Source organism: Mobula hypostoma, chromosome 6, assembly GCF_963921235.1.
Source record: "Mobula hypostoma chromosome 6, sMobHyp1.1, whole genome shotgun sequence".
Lineage (NCBI taxonomy): Eukaryota > Metazoa > Chordata > Chondrichthyes > Myliobatiformes > Myliobatidae > Mobula > Mobula hypostoma.
The window spans coordinates 74,567,239-74,585,725 of NC_086102.1; the positions used below are offsets into that span (position 1 = coordinate 74,567,239).

Genomic DNA, 18,487 nt, shown 5'->3' on the forward strand with positions numbered 1-18,487 from the left:
TACTTTATCGGGCAAACTCTATATATGTCTGGTTCCCAGACTTCCTCAAACCCCGAAACTTCTGTCAGTAGGCTTCTGGCACCATTTCATAGACCTTAAGCACAGCCTCCTTCACAGTATCATAATTAGTCGACTCGGTCATAGATAAGGCAGAATATGCTTGCTGCACCTTCCCTTTTAACACACTTTGCAGCAATACTGCCCAGTCCTCCCTCAGCCACTTCCTGTTCTGAGCCACTTTCTCAAAATGTAGGAAGTACCTATCAATGTCGTCTTCAGCAAATGGAGGTACCAACTTAATTTCCTGACTGATAGATAAATAGATATATAAATATCTGTAAATGTGAGTGTGGATACATAAAAAAATAATAGTCCAGGAGGTAGATATCAGTCCTACGGTGTCAGGCAAGTTTAAGCAGTTCAGTTCACTTTGTGTTGCGTCAAGTTGAATTGATGGAGAGAGAGAGAGAGAGATAATTGAGTTGATGTTCAAATTGGCTGCTTTAGTTGTTCTTGCTTCCAAAGTCTTCAGAGTCACTTCGTGTGACCCCCACACAGACACAGATGGACAGAGCCCCTTCTACGGAACGTTCTACTAACCCACGGCACGGGTTCACCAACAGCAGACCCCCACAGGCAAGCTCTTACCCACACTGGTAATCACAGGTCAAAATTAATCGGTCCGTCGCCTCCACCCTCGTGGTGGTCTTAAACTCCACCAGTGGTTTCTCGGGTAGCTTCCGCAGTTCTCTCATGTCGTGTCTCCTCTGCCGTTATCAGACCGAAGGATCAACTTTTTATAATCCCTCCAAAATTCCAGCATCCGTTAGCTCAACCGCTCTGAGCTGTTACCATCTTGACTTCCCAGCTCGTGTCTCAGTTCATTAGAGTGCTGAACTTTCAAGCAGTTTCTCACCTGCGTGACACCTAAACCTAACCACAGCCTACGTAGATCTTGCCTAGCCTAAGCAGAGGTTTGAATTAGCCTTGCGCCTGCCTACTGCTACCTTAACCAGTGCTGCATTACTGATAAACTTTATTTATATCAGTTGTCAATGATTTGTGAAATAATTTGCCCAGAGTGCAAAAGAGAAAAGATAACCAAATGTGTTCACTAAATTATCTCAGAATCTTCAAACTCTAGTAGTTCATTAAAGCAATAAAATTGGTACTAATTGCAAAAAAGTTGATTATAAACAATGTTTTAATAATGTATACAAATAATCAAATGATGCAGCAAAAATTGTATGTATGGGAATGTCCCTTGAAGGAAATTTCAGTCTTTCCTAAAATAAAGACCCCCATCTGTGGAACTAACACAAGAAAAAAGCCATGTATACACAGAAAGGCTCTTGACATATTCCTGAATTGGTGCACTCATCTCAGCCCTATAATCTAGTTGAACTCCATCCACTGTTGTATTCTGTAACTTTGTTTTGTTCTCTCATGCTTTCTAAAACCAAAGATTAAATATACCCTTATTAACAGCCTTATTAGCATACCCTGTCATCAGCAAAGATTTCTGTATGTGAACCTCCGATCTCTCTATTCCTAATGGCATCTGTAAAAGAATACCATTTTAATTCTAAGTTTTCTCAATTTTTATTCACCAAATGCGTCACAAAATATATTTCTATGTTAAAATTCACTCACCATTGACCATATCACAGTTTCACGTGCTGTTCCTATTGCTCATTGTTCACATTCGGTCTTTGCCTTGATTCAATAGGTAGGTCCATACTCAACAGGCAGTCACTAAAACCACATCGAAGCCTGAATTGCAGCATCTTTAGACCCACATTTAATGGAAAGTGTTGAAGCTGAACGTAGCTACAGCAGATGTTGAGCTAAATTTTAAATGTCAGCACGTTTACAGCTGGCATTAAATGTAACTTCCAGACACTATAAATTGGGTTTCTTCACTCTGTTCCACTCAAATTGAGCACTAATCAGATATAGTAATAGCTGTCATTAAACAGATCCATAGATGAAAAGATGTGCATCGGTATTTATATAACTAAGGTCACAACAACAACCTTGCACTCAACTTCAGTAAGACCAAGGAATTGATTGTGGACTTCAGGGAGGGGAAGTTGAGGGAAGACAAACAAGTGCTCATTGTGGGAGCAGAATTGGAAAGGATGAGCTGCTTCTGGTTCCCAGGCATCAACATCTCCAAGGATCTCACCTGGGCTCAACACACTGATGCAATAGCAAAGAAGGCATAACAGCAGCTATATTTCATTAGGAGTTTGAGGAGAATCGATGTCACCAAAGGCACTCACAAATTTCTACAGTAATACTGTGGAGAGCATTCTAGTTGTTTGCATCACCATCTAGTAGGGAGAGGCCATGGCACAGGATCAGAAAAAGCCATAGAAAGTCATGGCATCTAGCCTCCTCGGCATCGAGGACACTTTCAAAAGGTGATGCCTCAAAAAGGCAGCATCCAGCGTTAAGGACCCTCATCGTGCAGTACATGCTCTCTTTTCATTGCTACCATCAAGGAAGTACAGGACCCTGAAGACACACTCAACGTTTCAGCAACAGCTTCTTACCCACCATTAGATTTCTGAATGGACTACAAACACTACCTCAGTACTTTGCCCCCTGTCTTTGCACTATTTATTTAAGTATTTTGTGTGTGTGTATGTATGTATACGTGTGTGTATATATTATAGTAATTTAGAACTTTTATTATGTTTTGCAATGTACTACTGCTGCAAACCAACAAAGTTCACAACATGTATCAGTGATATTAAACCTAATTCTGATAGTTATCAGAATGCAGAATGGCTCAAGATTAATATGAGATTGAAATATACATTTCCGTTTAGGGTCAGTACATTCCAGCTTTGTTTAGACTCAGGGAGAGTTATGTGGTATATTTTGCTAATAAATATTGCACCTTGTCATTAAGGAAGGCAAAACAGCCATGCATTTTGCAAAAAAAAAAGTTAAGGTATTGTCCCAAGCATGCAACTGTGAGCTTCTGATTCTGTGTTATTGCTATCTCACCGAGACGGTAACCCTGGTGAAGTTCTGAAGCTCAGCAGTAATGAGATTCTACTGTCCACAAAATGGAGAAGGTGCATTTGGGTTTCATGGTTGTATTCACCAGCTTGAGCTCTGCAATAGGAGAATACAGGAGCCCAGAGTAAGTGGTGAAAGAAGTACACTATCTCAGTCTATACACATATCTGTCCTGTCAGACACCACCTAATACATCTGTGGAAGATTTTGCACTTCCCACGTCATTCTCATCGATCACTTTGAATCCACAATGGAAACAAGTCATCCTAAGGGACTGCAACACCTCATATTCCATCTGGATAGCCTTCAACATTTAGACATGAACATTGATTTCTCCAACTTCCAATTAATTTCTCCCTTCCCCTTCTCTCTTTTTTCAATTCCCCATTCTGGCTTGCTCGTACACCACTTATCTTGCCTCATGTACACATCACCTCCCTCTGGTGTCCCTCCTCCTTCCCTTTCTCCCGTAGTCTGCTGCCCGCCTATCAGATTCCATCTTCAGTCCATAACCTTTTCTACTTATCATCTCCCAACTACTCATTTCAGGCCCCACCCACCAACCTTCCCTCTCACCTGGTTTCACCTATAATCTGCCAGCTTGTACTCCTCCTCCTTCACTCACCTCTTTGTTCTGGCTTCTTCCCCCTTCCTTTCCAGTCCCGATGAAAGGTTTTGCTCTGAAATATCAATTGTTTTTTCACCTCCTTAGATGCTGCCTGGCCTGCTGAGTTTATCCAGCTTTTTATGCTGATTGCCAAAGAAGTTACCAGTGGAGTTTCAGTCCATAAACAGAAAATATAATTTCTGAAGTAACTTTGTGGGCTTCCATGCAGTGCTGATTTGCAATGAGGTCACAAGATGTGGATGCAACAAATTAATTATGTAGCAAATTAAGAGCATAACTGTCATAATTAAAATAAAAGGTCAATTCTTAGTTCAAAAAGATGTGACTAGACGTACTGAGTGATTGCTGCCCAGGATCTGAAAGCATTATTCTGATCTCAGCTAGCTGTACAGTATAAATGCTTAACGGATGTAAGCCAAATGTGAAAGAATGTGACTGCCGTTTCCTCGCTCTTCCTAAATTTAGAAGAAGCTCAGAAGATTTAGAAGCTATGCTGCTTACAAATTCAGCAGTTTTGCATTGGATGTGCCAGAAAATCATATGACTTTTAGTTCTTTAATGAACAAAATTTTGGGGGAACGATAGATGATTTTCTACGGTTGTAGACTTAAGTGTTCGTAAAAGATCTGCGCCTGATTAAGTCATTGATCACAAAATCAAATTTGAACAAAACTTTATAAAGCTGAGCATTAAAGAAGATGAACATTTCTTTCTTTTCATAGTAAAAAGTTCCTCAAGGGATTTATTTAAAAAGCTGTATGATAGGTGTTTACAAAAACTATTTTTACCTTTTTAAGTTTATTGTTCACGAGCGTTACAGTTGAGAAGTCTTGGGTTCTTTCTGGTGCCAGGATCCTGACATACACAACAGAGAATCTGAGGTTCTGAATTGTGGGTCTCAATTTATCTTTGAAACTATAAATTGTGTGTTAGGCTGACTTAAAGCAGTAACCTCATGCTACGAAAAATTGCAGGTTTTGAGAAAGCTACTTAGAGTACCCAATATATAGTGATGCATTATAAATTGGACTAGGAGGTATTTTTAGCTTTGGCACGTGAAAGGCCCTAAGAGAAATGGCAAAACTTTGCACAAACTCTTGAGAGTTCACCAGTCTAGTCACAATAGGGCTATTTGCAGGAACTGTCTAGGGCAGATAGACTAAGGAAGTTGTGAGGAGGAAAGAAAACTTGTGGGTGCAATGGCTATAAAAGCTTTCCGGTGACTAAAGATTAGCTTCTCATGTCACACAGTCTTTCATCTAAATGCACAGGGGACAATATCTTCTCTGCAACTCCAGCTCCAAGAGAAATAGAGCATCAATCAGTCTACATAGCCCTTTGCAACCTCAGTATACCCTCTATCCTTAATCTTCAGAACAAATGGGAGATTATTCAGTCTGCAGTGACTACCCTCCAGCACCATCGTCAGCCCAATGTCACCTAGTCAAGGCACCCAGTGTAGATAGTTTTATTTGCTAAGCTGCAAGCTATGGTAGACTCATTCACTGAAGCATATGAAATATTGAACTTGCACTTAAAAATTGTAAGACAAAAATCTAAAAGCTGCCCCTGCACCACTCTCACAATAGATCGCATTATATGTAACCTATAACTTTGCATTGTTTAAAGCAATCACTTAATTTCTACCAACAAATCGGGTAAGAAGAAACCAATTGGATGTCAGAGGTAGGTTTTTTTTATGGTGATGGGTGCATGGAATGTCCTGCCAAGGGTGGTGGAGGTAGAGTCAGATACATTAGGAACATTTAAAGAGTTCTTAGATAGGGACATGGGTGATAGAAAAATGAAGGGTTACGTAGGAAGGAAGAGTTAGATTGATCGTAGAGTAAACTAAAAGGTCAGCACAATATCGCAGGCCAAAGGGCCTGTACTATGCTGTGATGTTCTATATAAATCAGTGAATCATAAATCTATACTTCATGGAAGCAGGCTACGGACTCAACTCATTCATGCTGACCAAGTTACCTAAGTGAGCTTGTCCCATTTGGCCCATATTTCTCTACTTCTTTTTTCCCTATCCATGCAACTGTCCGAATACCTTTTTAAATGTCAGAATTGCACCTGTCTATCACTTCCTCTTACAGCCTAGTCCAAATTCTCAACACCCTCTGTGTGAAAAAGTTTCCCCTCAAGTGCCTTTTAAATTTTCCCCCTCTCACCTTAAATTTATGGCCTCGGGTTTTGGATTGCCCACCCTCGGGAAAGGAGTTCAGGTATTGAACGTATCTGGTGCATAAGGTAATTTTATAAACATCTGTAAGATCACCCTTTGGCCTCCTACACTGCAGGGAATGAAGTCCCAGCCTCACTGGTTTCTCCTTATAATTCAAACCCTCCACTCCAATATCATCCTCCTAAATCTTTTTTGTACCATCTCCAGTTTAATGACATTCTTTCTACAGCAAGGTGACAAACAATGCACTCAGTACTCTGAATGTAACCTTACCAATGTTGAAGTATTCTGACAGCTGAAGACAAGCATGTAAAATGTCAGCTTCAGCACCCTATCTACCTGTGTTGCTATTTAACAGAATTATGTACCTGCACCCATACGTCACTGAGGGCCAGACCATTTATTGCATAAATTCTGCCTTCATTTGCCTTACAATGCATTCATTATTCCTAACATGAGCATTGATATCGGTATTGCAGATGACACTGGATATACAGACTGTAAAAGAGATCTGACACTGCCCTTAACTTTGCCCCAGTACAACCCTCAGCACTGTCACATAACAGTGCTTAACAGTACTGCCCTCTTACACAGTTCCTCAACACTGCTCTCTAACTCTGCCCCCTAAGGCAGCCCCAAAATGTAACACCCCACCCCAACACATGCAAAATATCCCCTAATGCTGTCTCCTAACTTAGTCCTGTATATCTCCCTGATGATGTCATCCAAATGCAGCCTCTTAAAGCAGCCCCCAAAGGCTGTCCTATAGTACCGCCCTCTAATTACAACCCTCTAAACGCTGTGCTCTTCCTGAGGCCCAGAAAAGCATAGACATCTTCTCACGTATCTGGAGCCACCAGCTCGTAGAGCCAGGTATTGATGATGTCAGCACCTCCACCACTTGATTGAAGAGATGATTATTTGATTATCAAGACCTCAATCCTGACCTAAAACTACTGATCTGCATGGCAGCAGTGCTTCCTACCCTCCTAGGTGTTTTGGGAACCTGTACTACCAACAGCAGGCATCTCAAGTCACTGGGAAGATCCAGGAATGCTGTTCCTGTACAGCCCTCTAAATGCACGAGAAGGATAAGTAAACCAACATTAGCAATTGAGAGCCTAATTACACTAAGTCAGCCATGTTGAGCAGCCTTGTCATTGTATGCTTGAAATTAGGCTCCAGAAAAAAGATTTATTTTCAAAGCTCTTCACAATAAAATATAAGAAGGACGACAATGAAAAAGGTTTAATGTTCTTAAGACCTCCTAAAATTACCACACACCCACTGACACTTGGGGCAGGATTATCCAAAATAGAGAGGGAGCATTCAGGATGTTACTGAGAAGCTGCAGACCATGTATCAGGAGAACATGGAAGCCTAGCACATGAGATAGAAAAAGCACACCACCTGCCCACATAGCCCTTTAAGCACCGGCCTCATTTGCCACTTCAGAACCTACAGAATGGAAATGATAGTCATCATTGATCCCAAGGGACTGTCTAAGAAATCTTGGAGTCCTATAGTCAGAGAACGGTACAGTACAGACTCATTGAGTCTGCATTGACTACCAACCACCCATTTACATTAATCCTATATGAATCCTTTTTTATTCTCCTGACAACTTGTCAACTCCTTTCCAATTCGAGCATTCACCTACACACCAAGGATAATTTACAGAAGCCAATTAACCTACCAACTAGCAAATCTTTGATTTGTGGGAGGAAACCAGAGCACCCAGAGGAAACCCACTGGGAAAGTGTGCAAACTTCACACAATAGATGATAAAAACTGTAAATTACAGCAGGAAGTACATAATTTGCACACATATACAATTAAAAAGTTAAATATAGTGCAGACAGAGAGAAAAGAAATTAGTGAGGTACTGTAATAGTGTAAATGGGTTCAATGTCCATTTCAAAATCTGACAGCAGAGAGGAAGAAGCTATTCCTGAATCATTGAGTGTGTGCCTTCAGGCTCTTGTACCTCCTGCCTTATGGTAGCAATGAGAAGGGATGCCCTAGGTGATGGGAGTCCTTAATGATGGATGCCACCATTTTGAGGCACTGCCTTTTGAAGATATCCTGGATGCTGGGGAAGCTGGACCCATGATGGAGCAGACTGGGGTTACAACTTCCAGCAGCTTATTTGGATCCTGGGCATTGCCCCCTCCCCTCACACCAGACAGTAATGGAGTCAGTTAGGATGCTCTTCATGATACATTTGTAGAAATTTGTGTGTGCCTTTGGTGACAAAGCAGATCAACTCAAACTCCTAATGAAACATTACCACTGTGGTGCCTTCTTTGTAATTGTTTCCTTGTGCCGGGTCTCAGTGATAGATCCTCAGAGATGTTGACACCCATGAATTTGAAATTGCTCCCTCTTTCCACTTCGGATCCCTCTGACTGCTGTATGTTCCCTCGTCTTACCCTTTCTGGAGTCCACCTTGAGTGTAGGGTTGTTGCTGTGACACCACTCAACCAGCTGATCGATTTCACTCCTGTGTACCTTGTCGTCACCATCTGAAATTCTGCCAACTACAGTTGTGTCGTCAGCTGCACCTAGCCCCACAGTCATAGGTATAGAGAATAGAGCAGCGGGCTAAGCACACATCCTTGAGATGTTGATTATCAGCGAGGTGGAGATGTTATTTCTGATCCACACACTGTGGTCTTCTGGTGAGGAAGTCGAAGATCCAGTTGCAGAGCGAGGTACAGAGGCCCAGGTTTTGGAGCTTTTTGATCGGAACTGTAGGAATGATTGTGTTAAACACTGATCTGTAGACAATATACAGTAACCTGCCACAAATATTAGTATTGTCCAGCTGATCCAAAGCACGCTGACTGGCACATGTTCAGGGAGGCTGCAACCGATGGCAACTCTACCAATTTAGAAGAGTACACGGCATCAGTGATTAGCTACATCAGCAAGTGCATCAATGACGTCACTGTGGCCAAGACCATCACTACACACGCTAACCAGAAGCCATGAATGACCGCGGAGGTGCGTGCGCTGCTGAGGACCAGTGACTCCGCCTTCAGAGCAGGCGACAAGGCAGCCCTAACAACAGCGAGGGCCAAACTGTCCCGGGCCATCAGAGAGGCAAAGTGTGCACACACCCAGCGAATCCACAGCCACTTCCAGGACAGCGGAGATACGTGGTGCATGTGGAAGGGCATTCAGGACATCACCAACTACAGGACAGCATCACCTGCCTGTGTGGGTGATGCCTCTCTCCCAGATGCGCTGAACAACTTCTACACTTGGTTTGAGGTGGAAAATGACGTAGTGGCGAGGAAGACCACCCCTCCTCCAAATGACCACGTGCTATGTCTTACAGTGGCCGATGTGAGGAGAACCCTGTGCAGGGTCAACCCACGGAAGGCTGCCGGACCAGACAATATTCCTGGCAGAGTGCTTAGAGGATGTGCAGACCAGCTAGCAGAGATTCTCACTGACATCTTCAACATCTCCCTGAGCAGTGCCGTCATTCCTACGTGCTTCAAGGCCACCACCATTGTCCCTGTGCCGAAGAAGTCTTCAGTGTCCTGCCTCAACAATTACCGTCCCGTCGCACTCACATCCATCATCATGAAGTGTTTTGAGAGGCTCGTCATGAGGCACATCAAGACCCTGCTGCCCCCCTCACTGGAGCCCTGCAGTTCACGTACCCTCCCAACCGTTCAACACACGATGCCATTGCCATCCCCCTCCACCTGGCCCTAACGCACCTGGACAAAAAAGACCAGTACGTTCGAATGTTGTTCATAGACTTCAGTTCAGCATTCAACACAATCATTCCTCAGAAACTGGAAAGCTGAGCCTACTGGGCCTGAACACCTCCCTCTGCAACTGGATCCTAGAATTCCTGACTGGGAGACCTCAGTCAGTCTGGATTGGAAGCAGCATCTCCAACACCATCACACTGAGCACGGGGGCTCCCCAGGGCTGTATGCTCAGTCCACTGCTGTTCACTCTGCTGACCCACGACTGTGCTGCAACACACAGCTCGAACCACAGCATCAAGTTCACCGATGACATGACCATGGTGGGTCTCATCAGCAAGAATGATGAGTCAGCATACAGAGAGGAGGTGCAGCAGCTAACGGACTGGTGCAGAGCCAACAACCTGTCTCTGAATGTAAACAAAACAAAAGAGATGGTTGTTGACTTCAGGAGAATCTCACCTGGTCCCTCAACACCAATTCCATAGCAAAGAAAGCCCAGCAGCGTCTCTACTTTCTGTGAAGGCTGAGAAAAGTCCATCTCCCACCCCCCATCCTCACCACATTCTACAGAGGTTGTATTGAGAGCATCCTGAGCAGCTGCATCACTGCCTGGTTCGGGAATTGCACCATCTCGGATCGCAAGACTCTGCAGCGGATAGTGAGGTCAGCTGACAAGATCATTGGGGTCTCTCTTCCCGCCATTACAGACATTTACACCACACGCTGCATCCGCAAAGCAAACAACATTATGAAGGAACCCATGCACCCCTCATATAAACTCTTCTCCCTCCTGCCATCTGGAAAAAGGCACTGAAGCATTGGGGCTCTCAGAACCAGACTATGTAACAGTTTCTTCCCTCAAGCCATCAGACTCCTCAATACCCAGAGCCTGGCTTGACACCAACCTACTGCCCTCTACTGTGCCTATTGTCTTGTTTATTTTTTGTTGTTATTTATTGTAGTGCCTGCACTGTTTTGTGCACTTTATGCAGTCCTGGATAGGTCTGTAGTCTAGTGCAGTTTTTGTATTGTTTCATGTTGCACCATGGTCCTGGAAAACTTTGTCTCATTTTTACTGTGTTCTGTACCATTTCAGTTATGGTTGAAATGATAATAAAAAGTGACTTGACTTGACCTAAAGAGCCAATGAGATCACATCCATTGTTGACCTATTGTGGCAATAGGCAACTTGCAGTGGGTCCAGGTCCTTGCTTAGCCATAACCACCCTCTCAAGGCACTTCAGCACCGTAGATGTGAGTGCTACAGTATGATAGTCATTAAAGCAGCTCACACTAATCTTCCTGGGCACTGATATGATTGTTGCCCTTTTGAAGCAGGTAGGAACTTCCAGCTGTGGCAATGCGAGATTGAAAATGTCTTTGAACACACCCGCCAGTTGGTTGGCACATGTTTTCAGAGCCAATCAGGTACACCATCAGGGTCTGTCACCTTGCGAGGGTTCACCCTCTTGAAAGATGTTCTGAACCGATGTCTCTGCAGTTCTATTAGCTGCACCACTGTGCCTATTTAATTTATTTTGAATCTTGATATATAGTGAGTTAAAAGTTCAAGTAATTTGGAATCCCTGGTTTATCAAGTGGAGACAGGGCATTTGGGGTGGACACTGAGAATACTGACTTAATGCCTCAGGTGAGTGAGTGTCAAAGCCATACTACCTCTCTAACTAGCCCATGCCATCAAGATCCTCCTGCCCCATCTTTGGTTGAGCCTGCCAGACCTACCATTGACCTCTCTCTCACCCCAGTACCCATAGATTTGGGGTGGAAACAGAAGGCCCTCTACCCTGAGGGACTGTCGAAGAAAGTATTATCTTTAATGCAATAATGCCACCACCTACTGGTATAATGTGGGAAAACTGTTTATGAAGAAATTATTTGAATACTTAAAGCAATGCCATTTAAAGATCATTAAGTGTTACTCTTCACAACCACTCCTATATAATATGTAATCTATTCATTAACTTCCCTTTTTCAAATCAAAATAAATTTGTTTTTATCAAAAAATAATCTGTTATATCCATGAACAGATTTTATTATGAATAAAACATGACGGAGGGTTGACAATATCATTGAAATTAATAGTAAGGAGAAAGGATTCTTATAAAGTATTTGATAAAGAGAATGTGATAGAACTAGTTGCTAGGATGAAGCCCATGAGTTTAATAGAACAATGGCACAAGATTAGTTATTAGATGGAAAATAGAGAATGAGGCAGAATAATTGTTTTCCTGATTTAATAGATATCAACAGTAATGCTCTACATTCATGGTGTTAGGATTATTGCCCTTTCTCATATGTGTTGGTGGCTTTAATGTAGATATTTGCAGCAAAATTTCTTGAAACTAAGAAACTAGAGAACAGTAACGTTTTGGTGAAATGAATAGAATAGTTCAGGACTTATTACTGAAATACCAGGTGTTACATCGTCTCAGGAAGAATGATCAATATAAATAATATAATAATAGAAGAGGGCCAGAAGAACCTTGGGTGTGTGAACACCATTTTGTGAAGATAGCTCAATAAAATGCAAAGACTTCAAAAAAGCTATGGGTGCCTTGGATTTATCAATAAAGGCATAAATTACCAAATGCATTCATAGCTGGTCACCACACACCTGGAAAGGCGCTAAAGTCTTGGAGACTTTATGGAATGAGGAAATGGATGTCAATGCAAGAATGAAGATGATGGAAATATTCTTAGGGAAGTGATTAAAAGATGATGTGATTAAAGTAATTCAAAATCATAAGAATTTGCCTTCAATTTCTCCTTGTGAAAATAATGTTCAGAATTCAAACTACTCTAGGACAAGGGCTTCCGTTAATTTTCAGTTCTTTTCTATTATTTGCAAGCAAGAACTATATTATATTTAAGGCCTTGCCTGCAAGCGGAAACATCATCTTTATAATTATCCATCAAACACTTCGATAATCTTAAAGATCTTACAAAGGGAACTGAATGTGTTATTGATGGCTTGATGCTGACCTCCCAGTGGGTGTAAAATCAACCATCTCCCCAGTTTGCTTTGCTGGAGAGGCACCAACAGAACCAGCAACGAGAGAGAAAAAACATTTTGAAGAAAAGTGGTAATGTCAAACATATAACTTTCAATAACAGGTGTATAAATGTGGTAATTAGGAGCAGACTAATTCCTAAAAACATTGAAACTATTGTAGCAGTACACCCTGCCACATCTAACCCACATCTGTTTTAAACCTCTAGTGTAAAGCTAGCACGGGTTAAAAAAAAATCAGAGATTGGTGGGGTTCCACATACTTCTGAAGAGAAAAGTTCACATTATGAGTCCACAAAACAATGAAACAAAAGGGATATGCTGTTCAAATTAAGGAGTGTGTGTGATACTCAGTAGTGGGGAATGGCAGGTGAAAAATTCAGGCATTACATGGTCTGCATTTATCCAGGATATTGCCAAGGGTGATTAGGATTGGCCCAGGTGGCCATGGAGTTATTGGCGGAAGCCAGAAGCTGTGTTGGTCATTGTGTGGGTAGTGATATGTGGTGGTTGATCTTCTACTGAATGTGGAAGCTGGTGGTTTGGAAAGTGTAGTTAAAGGTAACAGTGAAGGGGGAAAGAGTTAATGATCGTACAGGAAATGGAGAACAGCCAGTCAAGGGCAATGTTAACCACAATAAAGGGGCATACTAGACCAAACAGAATCAGATGTGTTTTGGAAGCACTAATGTGGACAGTAGCATTATCAGAGCACAAAATGGAGGTAGTAAATATGGGAGAAAGGGACAGAATATTAAAATGATTAATTAAATAGCTCCATTATAAAATGAAGAGCAATCAGAATCAGGTTTATTAGCACCAGCATGTGTCGTGAAATTTCTTAAGCTGGCAGCAGCTGTTCAATGCAATACAGAATATAGAAGAAAATAAATAAATAAATAAATAAATAAATCAGCTACCGTGTACGTATATTGAATAGATTAAAAATTATGCAAAAAAAACCAGAAATAATATATATTAAATAAGTGAGGTAGTGTCCATTTAGGAATCAAGTGGTAGAGGGGAAGAAGCTGTTCCTGAATCACTGAGTGTGTGCCTTCAGGCTTCTGTACCTCCTTCCTGATGGTGAGAAAAGGGCATGCCCTGGATGCTGGAGGTCCTTAATAATGGATGCTGCCTTTCTGAGACACCGCTCTTTGAAGATGTCCTGGGTACTTTGTAGGCTAGTACCCAAGATGGAGCTGACTAGACTTACAACCTTCTGCAACTTCCTTCAGTCCTGTGCAGTAGCCCCTCCATACCAGTCAGTGATGCAGCCTGTCACAATGCTCTGCACGGTACATCTATAGAAGTTTTTGAGTGTATTTGTTGACATAACAAATCTCTTCAAACTCCTAATGAAGTATAGTCACTGTCTTGCCTTCTTTAAAACTGCATCGATATGTTGCGACTAGATTAGGTCCTCAGAGATACTGACACCCAGGAACTTGAAACTCCTCACTCTCTCCACTTCTGATCCCACTATGAGGCTGTAGTGTTATTGATAAGCCTTTGGACAGAATCATATAAGTTACATTCTTTCTTAATATTTTGGGAAAGGTTAAGACCCAGAGATTATTGGTTTTTAGAATAAATTCAAAATGTGTGGTGAATATGAATCCTTTTGCAAAAAAAAATCAAAATTGGAGTTGACTAAGACTAATGTTGCTATGTGAATAAAGTAGATGGTATATTGGATAATGTGCCTCATAAATATGGCTAAATGCAAGAAGTTCTTTTTAATTACATCTAACAGCAGAGAATATTTGCTCCTTGACCAAGATTTTTGTAAACCTGCCTTTTATCGCTCCAGGGAGATTACAGAGCAGGTGGTAGATGAAAGTGTTGATAGACAAGTTTGTTCAACTGTTTTTAGGATGGATCAACTGGCCTTTATCAAATTGTCTTCAGCATATATAGTTGCAATATTAATTACTCTAATTGTGGTACAGGTCGACCTTCACTAATCCGACTAATTGTAATCCAGTTCCTTCGATAATCCGGCACTGCTTATACTTTATGTGATCCTTCTGTAACTCAGCATTTTCACTAATCCGGCACTCCTCAGGTCCCAATGGTGCCAGATTAGTGAAAGTCGACCTGTATATGATTGCGCGTAATAAATAAGAAATAGAATTTCTGAGTCAATAAAGAATCACATGCTTCAAGTCTGTGGAGATGCCTTGAAAAGTCTTTCCAAGTATCCAAAAGCACCTTCTGTGTTAAGGGTGCTGAATCTGAAACATGGACTGTTTCTTGCTCCACGTTGCAGCCTGGCCTGCTGAGTGTTCCCAGCACTTTCTGCTTTAGTGTCAGATTATAAAATATCCATTTTAATTTAATGTTTCACACATTGAAACAGAGATGTACATTTCACCTTCATGTAAGATGAAGACAGAAAATGCTAAGAGTATTCAACAGGTCAGATAATGATGTCCCAACAAAGATCATGGAACTTTATCTCTACTTCATTTGGGCACATTACTGCCTTCTGAACTCAACAGAGAGTTCAACAGTTTTAGGTAATCAGTCTTTAGCATTTTGATTTCATATTTCCAGAAATTGGTCATCAGTACTGTGAACACTCTCATAATTTTTCTGCACTTGCAATGCCTCCATTATGCTACTTACACCTTCTTACCCCTTTCGTCATTTAATCCTATCAGTGTCTTACCATACTGTAGGTCTTCCATTTTGTCCTGTCCTCCCATACTCTTTCTCTTTGCACCTGCAATATTTTTTTTATCTTTAACTGATTGTAGTTCTGATTAAAGATCAGAATCGGAATTAGGTTTATTATTACTGACATTTGTTGTTTTGGGGCAGAAGTATAGTGTAATACACAGAAGTTCCAAGTAAATGTATCATCTGAGTACATATACATCACCATATACAACCATAAGATTTCTTTTCTTGTGGACGTACTCAATAAATCTACAGAATATTCAAACATAATTGAATCAATAGAAGACCACCCAACCTGGGCGTTGAACCAATGTGCAGAAGACAACAAACTGTGCACATACAAAAATAAATAAATAATATTAATAAATAAGTAAGCAGAAAAATATTGACAACATGAGATGAAGAGTCTTTGAAAGTGAGTCCATTGCTAGTGGGAACATCTTAATGATGGGCAAGTGAAGTTGAGTGAAGTAATCCTAATTGGTTCAAGAGCTTGATGCTGAGGCATAATAAATGTTCCTGAACCTGGTGGTGTGAGTCCTGAGGTTCCTGTACCTTCTTCCTGATGATGGCAGTGAGAAGAGGGTATGGCGTGAATGGTGGGGACCCTGATAATGGATGCTGCTTTCCTGCGACAGTGTTTCATGTAGATGTGCTCAAAAGTGGGGAGAGCTTTTATTGTGATGGACTGGACCATATCCACTACTTTTTCTAGAATTTTCCTTCAAGAGCATGAGTGTTTCCATACCAGGCTGTGATGCAGTGGAAACCTGATTGGTTGAGCACTAACCAATCAAGAGGGATGGACAATGGGGGTATATATACCACTAGAGTAGAAATGCCAAGGCATCATCCCTGATGAAGATGGCAGAGTTTGTCATCGAAATGTCAGTTAAAATCAATACCTATGCCTGGCTGGAAGCCCAAGAAGAGCTTATTCCTCTATATTATATTTGTTGATCAGGTGTAGGGAGGGAGGAGGCTCAAACGATGTCTAAGTACTTGAATGGACTGACTAGCTTATATGACCAACTTCCGTCTTACATATCCATTGTGTGGTCAGAGTATCACAGTGGCACAACTTAGTAGAGCTCCAGGTTCAATTCTGACCGCGGGTGCTGTCCATGTGGAGTTTGCATGTTCCACCTGTGACTATATGAGTTTCTCAAGGATGCTTCAGTTGCCTCCAATGTTCCATAGATATGCTGATTGGTAATTAGCCACGGTAAATTACCTCTGGTGGAGGTAGGAGGCAGTGGAATCAATGGTGTTGATGAGTATTTGTGGGAGAAAAACCATGGAGATTAGAGATTGATGAAGTTGCTTTGAAAGACAACATTGATAGGATGCGCTGGATGGCCTCCTCCCTCACTACCATTCAGGGCCCAAAGCAGTCCTTCTAGGTGAGGCGACACTTCACCTATGAGTCTGTTGGGGGTCACATACCGTGTTCGGTTCCCCCAGTGTGGCCTCCTGTATATTGGTGATACCCGACGTAGATTGGGAGACCGCTTCTCCAAGCATCTACACTCTGTCCACCAGAACAAGCGGGATCTCCCAGTGGCCACTTATTTTAATTCCACTTCCCATTCCCATTCCGTTATGTCCATCCATGGCCTCCTCCACTGTTGGGATAAGGCCACACTTAGGTTGAAGGAACAACACCTTAAATTTTGTTTGGGTAGCCTCCAACCTGATGGCATGAACATCGATTTCTCAAACTTCCAGTAATGCCTCCACCACCCCCTCTCCTTCACCATTTCCTATCCCCTTTCCCTCTCTGATGTTATCTCCTCCCCCACCCCCTTCTTCTTTCTTCCTTGGCTTTCTGTCTATTTCACCAATCGACTTCTTAGCTCCTTGCTTCATCCTTCCCTCTCCAAGTTTCACCTATCGTCTGGCATTTCCATCTCCCCTCCCCCCACCTTTCAAATCTACTCCTCAGCTTTTTTTCTCCAGACCTGCCGAAGAATTTCGGCTATGTAAAAACCATGTTAGTAAGCTAAATGTACAATTTTCCTCTTTGACATAACGGAGCATAGTAACTAACCATCAAAATACATGCCAGATTTTTTTTTCTTTTTCTGTATTAAAATATGAATTATCTCAAGATTACCTCCAGAATGCTATGCTGGCAACTTCTTTATCCAATCTATTTGTCACTATCCTTTGTTCTGAGCTAAGTATCTGTCGAAACCTATAACACACCTTTACTAATATCCTCTTATGGATAAATAATCAGAAAACCTGTTCCAAATAAAAAGTTAATTGTAAATCTGAAATTAAAACAGAAAATGTTAGAAACACTCAGTAGGTCAGGCAGCATCTGTGCCGAAAGGAACAATATTAACATTTTAAGTCAATAACCTTTCTCCATGGTTGAATTCTCATGAAGGTCATCAACATGAAACATTTACTCAATTTTCACTCTACAAAAAGTAGCTGAAATGCTGAGCATCTCAAGTATTTTACATCTTATTTTTACAAAGAAAACTTAAGCAGGATCTTAAATATAACATTTTTTTACAGGATTCATCTTTTAACAAGTTACAATTTCCAAATTATTTAGTATTGGTGGATTAATGGTGTTGTTTTCAATAGTTGACCTATCCCAGTGTTTATGGTATATCTCCTCATACTAACTTCATCTTCTCTAATCAAAACAATTTTTCTCCATTACGTACACTCCTAACTTCTCAGTAAATATGTCTTTTCTATAATCTTCTTGGTTCCAAAATGAAAACAAGACCACACTATTTCTTACCATCCAATTATTTACTCTGCAGAATATCTATTTAACTTTTTCTCAGCCAAATCCTTTCACTTCTGATTCTCCAGGTAGTCTGATATGTTACATATAGAATAATATTTTTCGACATTCTTCTTTTATGACAAAACTGATATAGTTCAGTTTTGTTAGAGATAAAATAAAGCATCAAGTTATTGCCAGCAGTTTGACATTCCTTGATTGGTTTCAAGCAAAAACAGCAATAACTATTGGTGCAACACACACAAAATGCTGGTGGAACACAGCAGGCCAGGCAGCATCCATAGGAAGAAGCACAGTCGACGTTTCCGGCCGAGACCCTTCGTCAGGACTGTGGTATACCAATAACAATTGGTAACAGGTGTGTAAAATGCACAAAATAGAATATGTATTACGAACAATTGCTAATGTGTGGCTA

At 41.3% G+C, this 18,487-nt stretch overlaps 1 protein-coding gene across 1 annotated transcript in view; it reads left to right on the top strand.

Annotated features, from left to right (window-relative positions):
- Window positions 1-18,487, top strand: part of tlr7 (toll-like receptor 7) — a 47,615-nt gene that overhangs the window by 9,355 nt on the left and 19,773 nt on the right. The window lies entirely within an intron of this gene.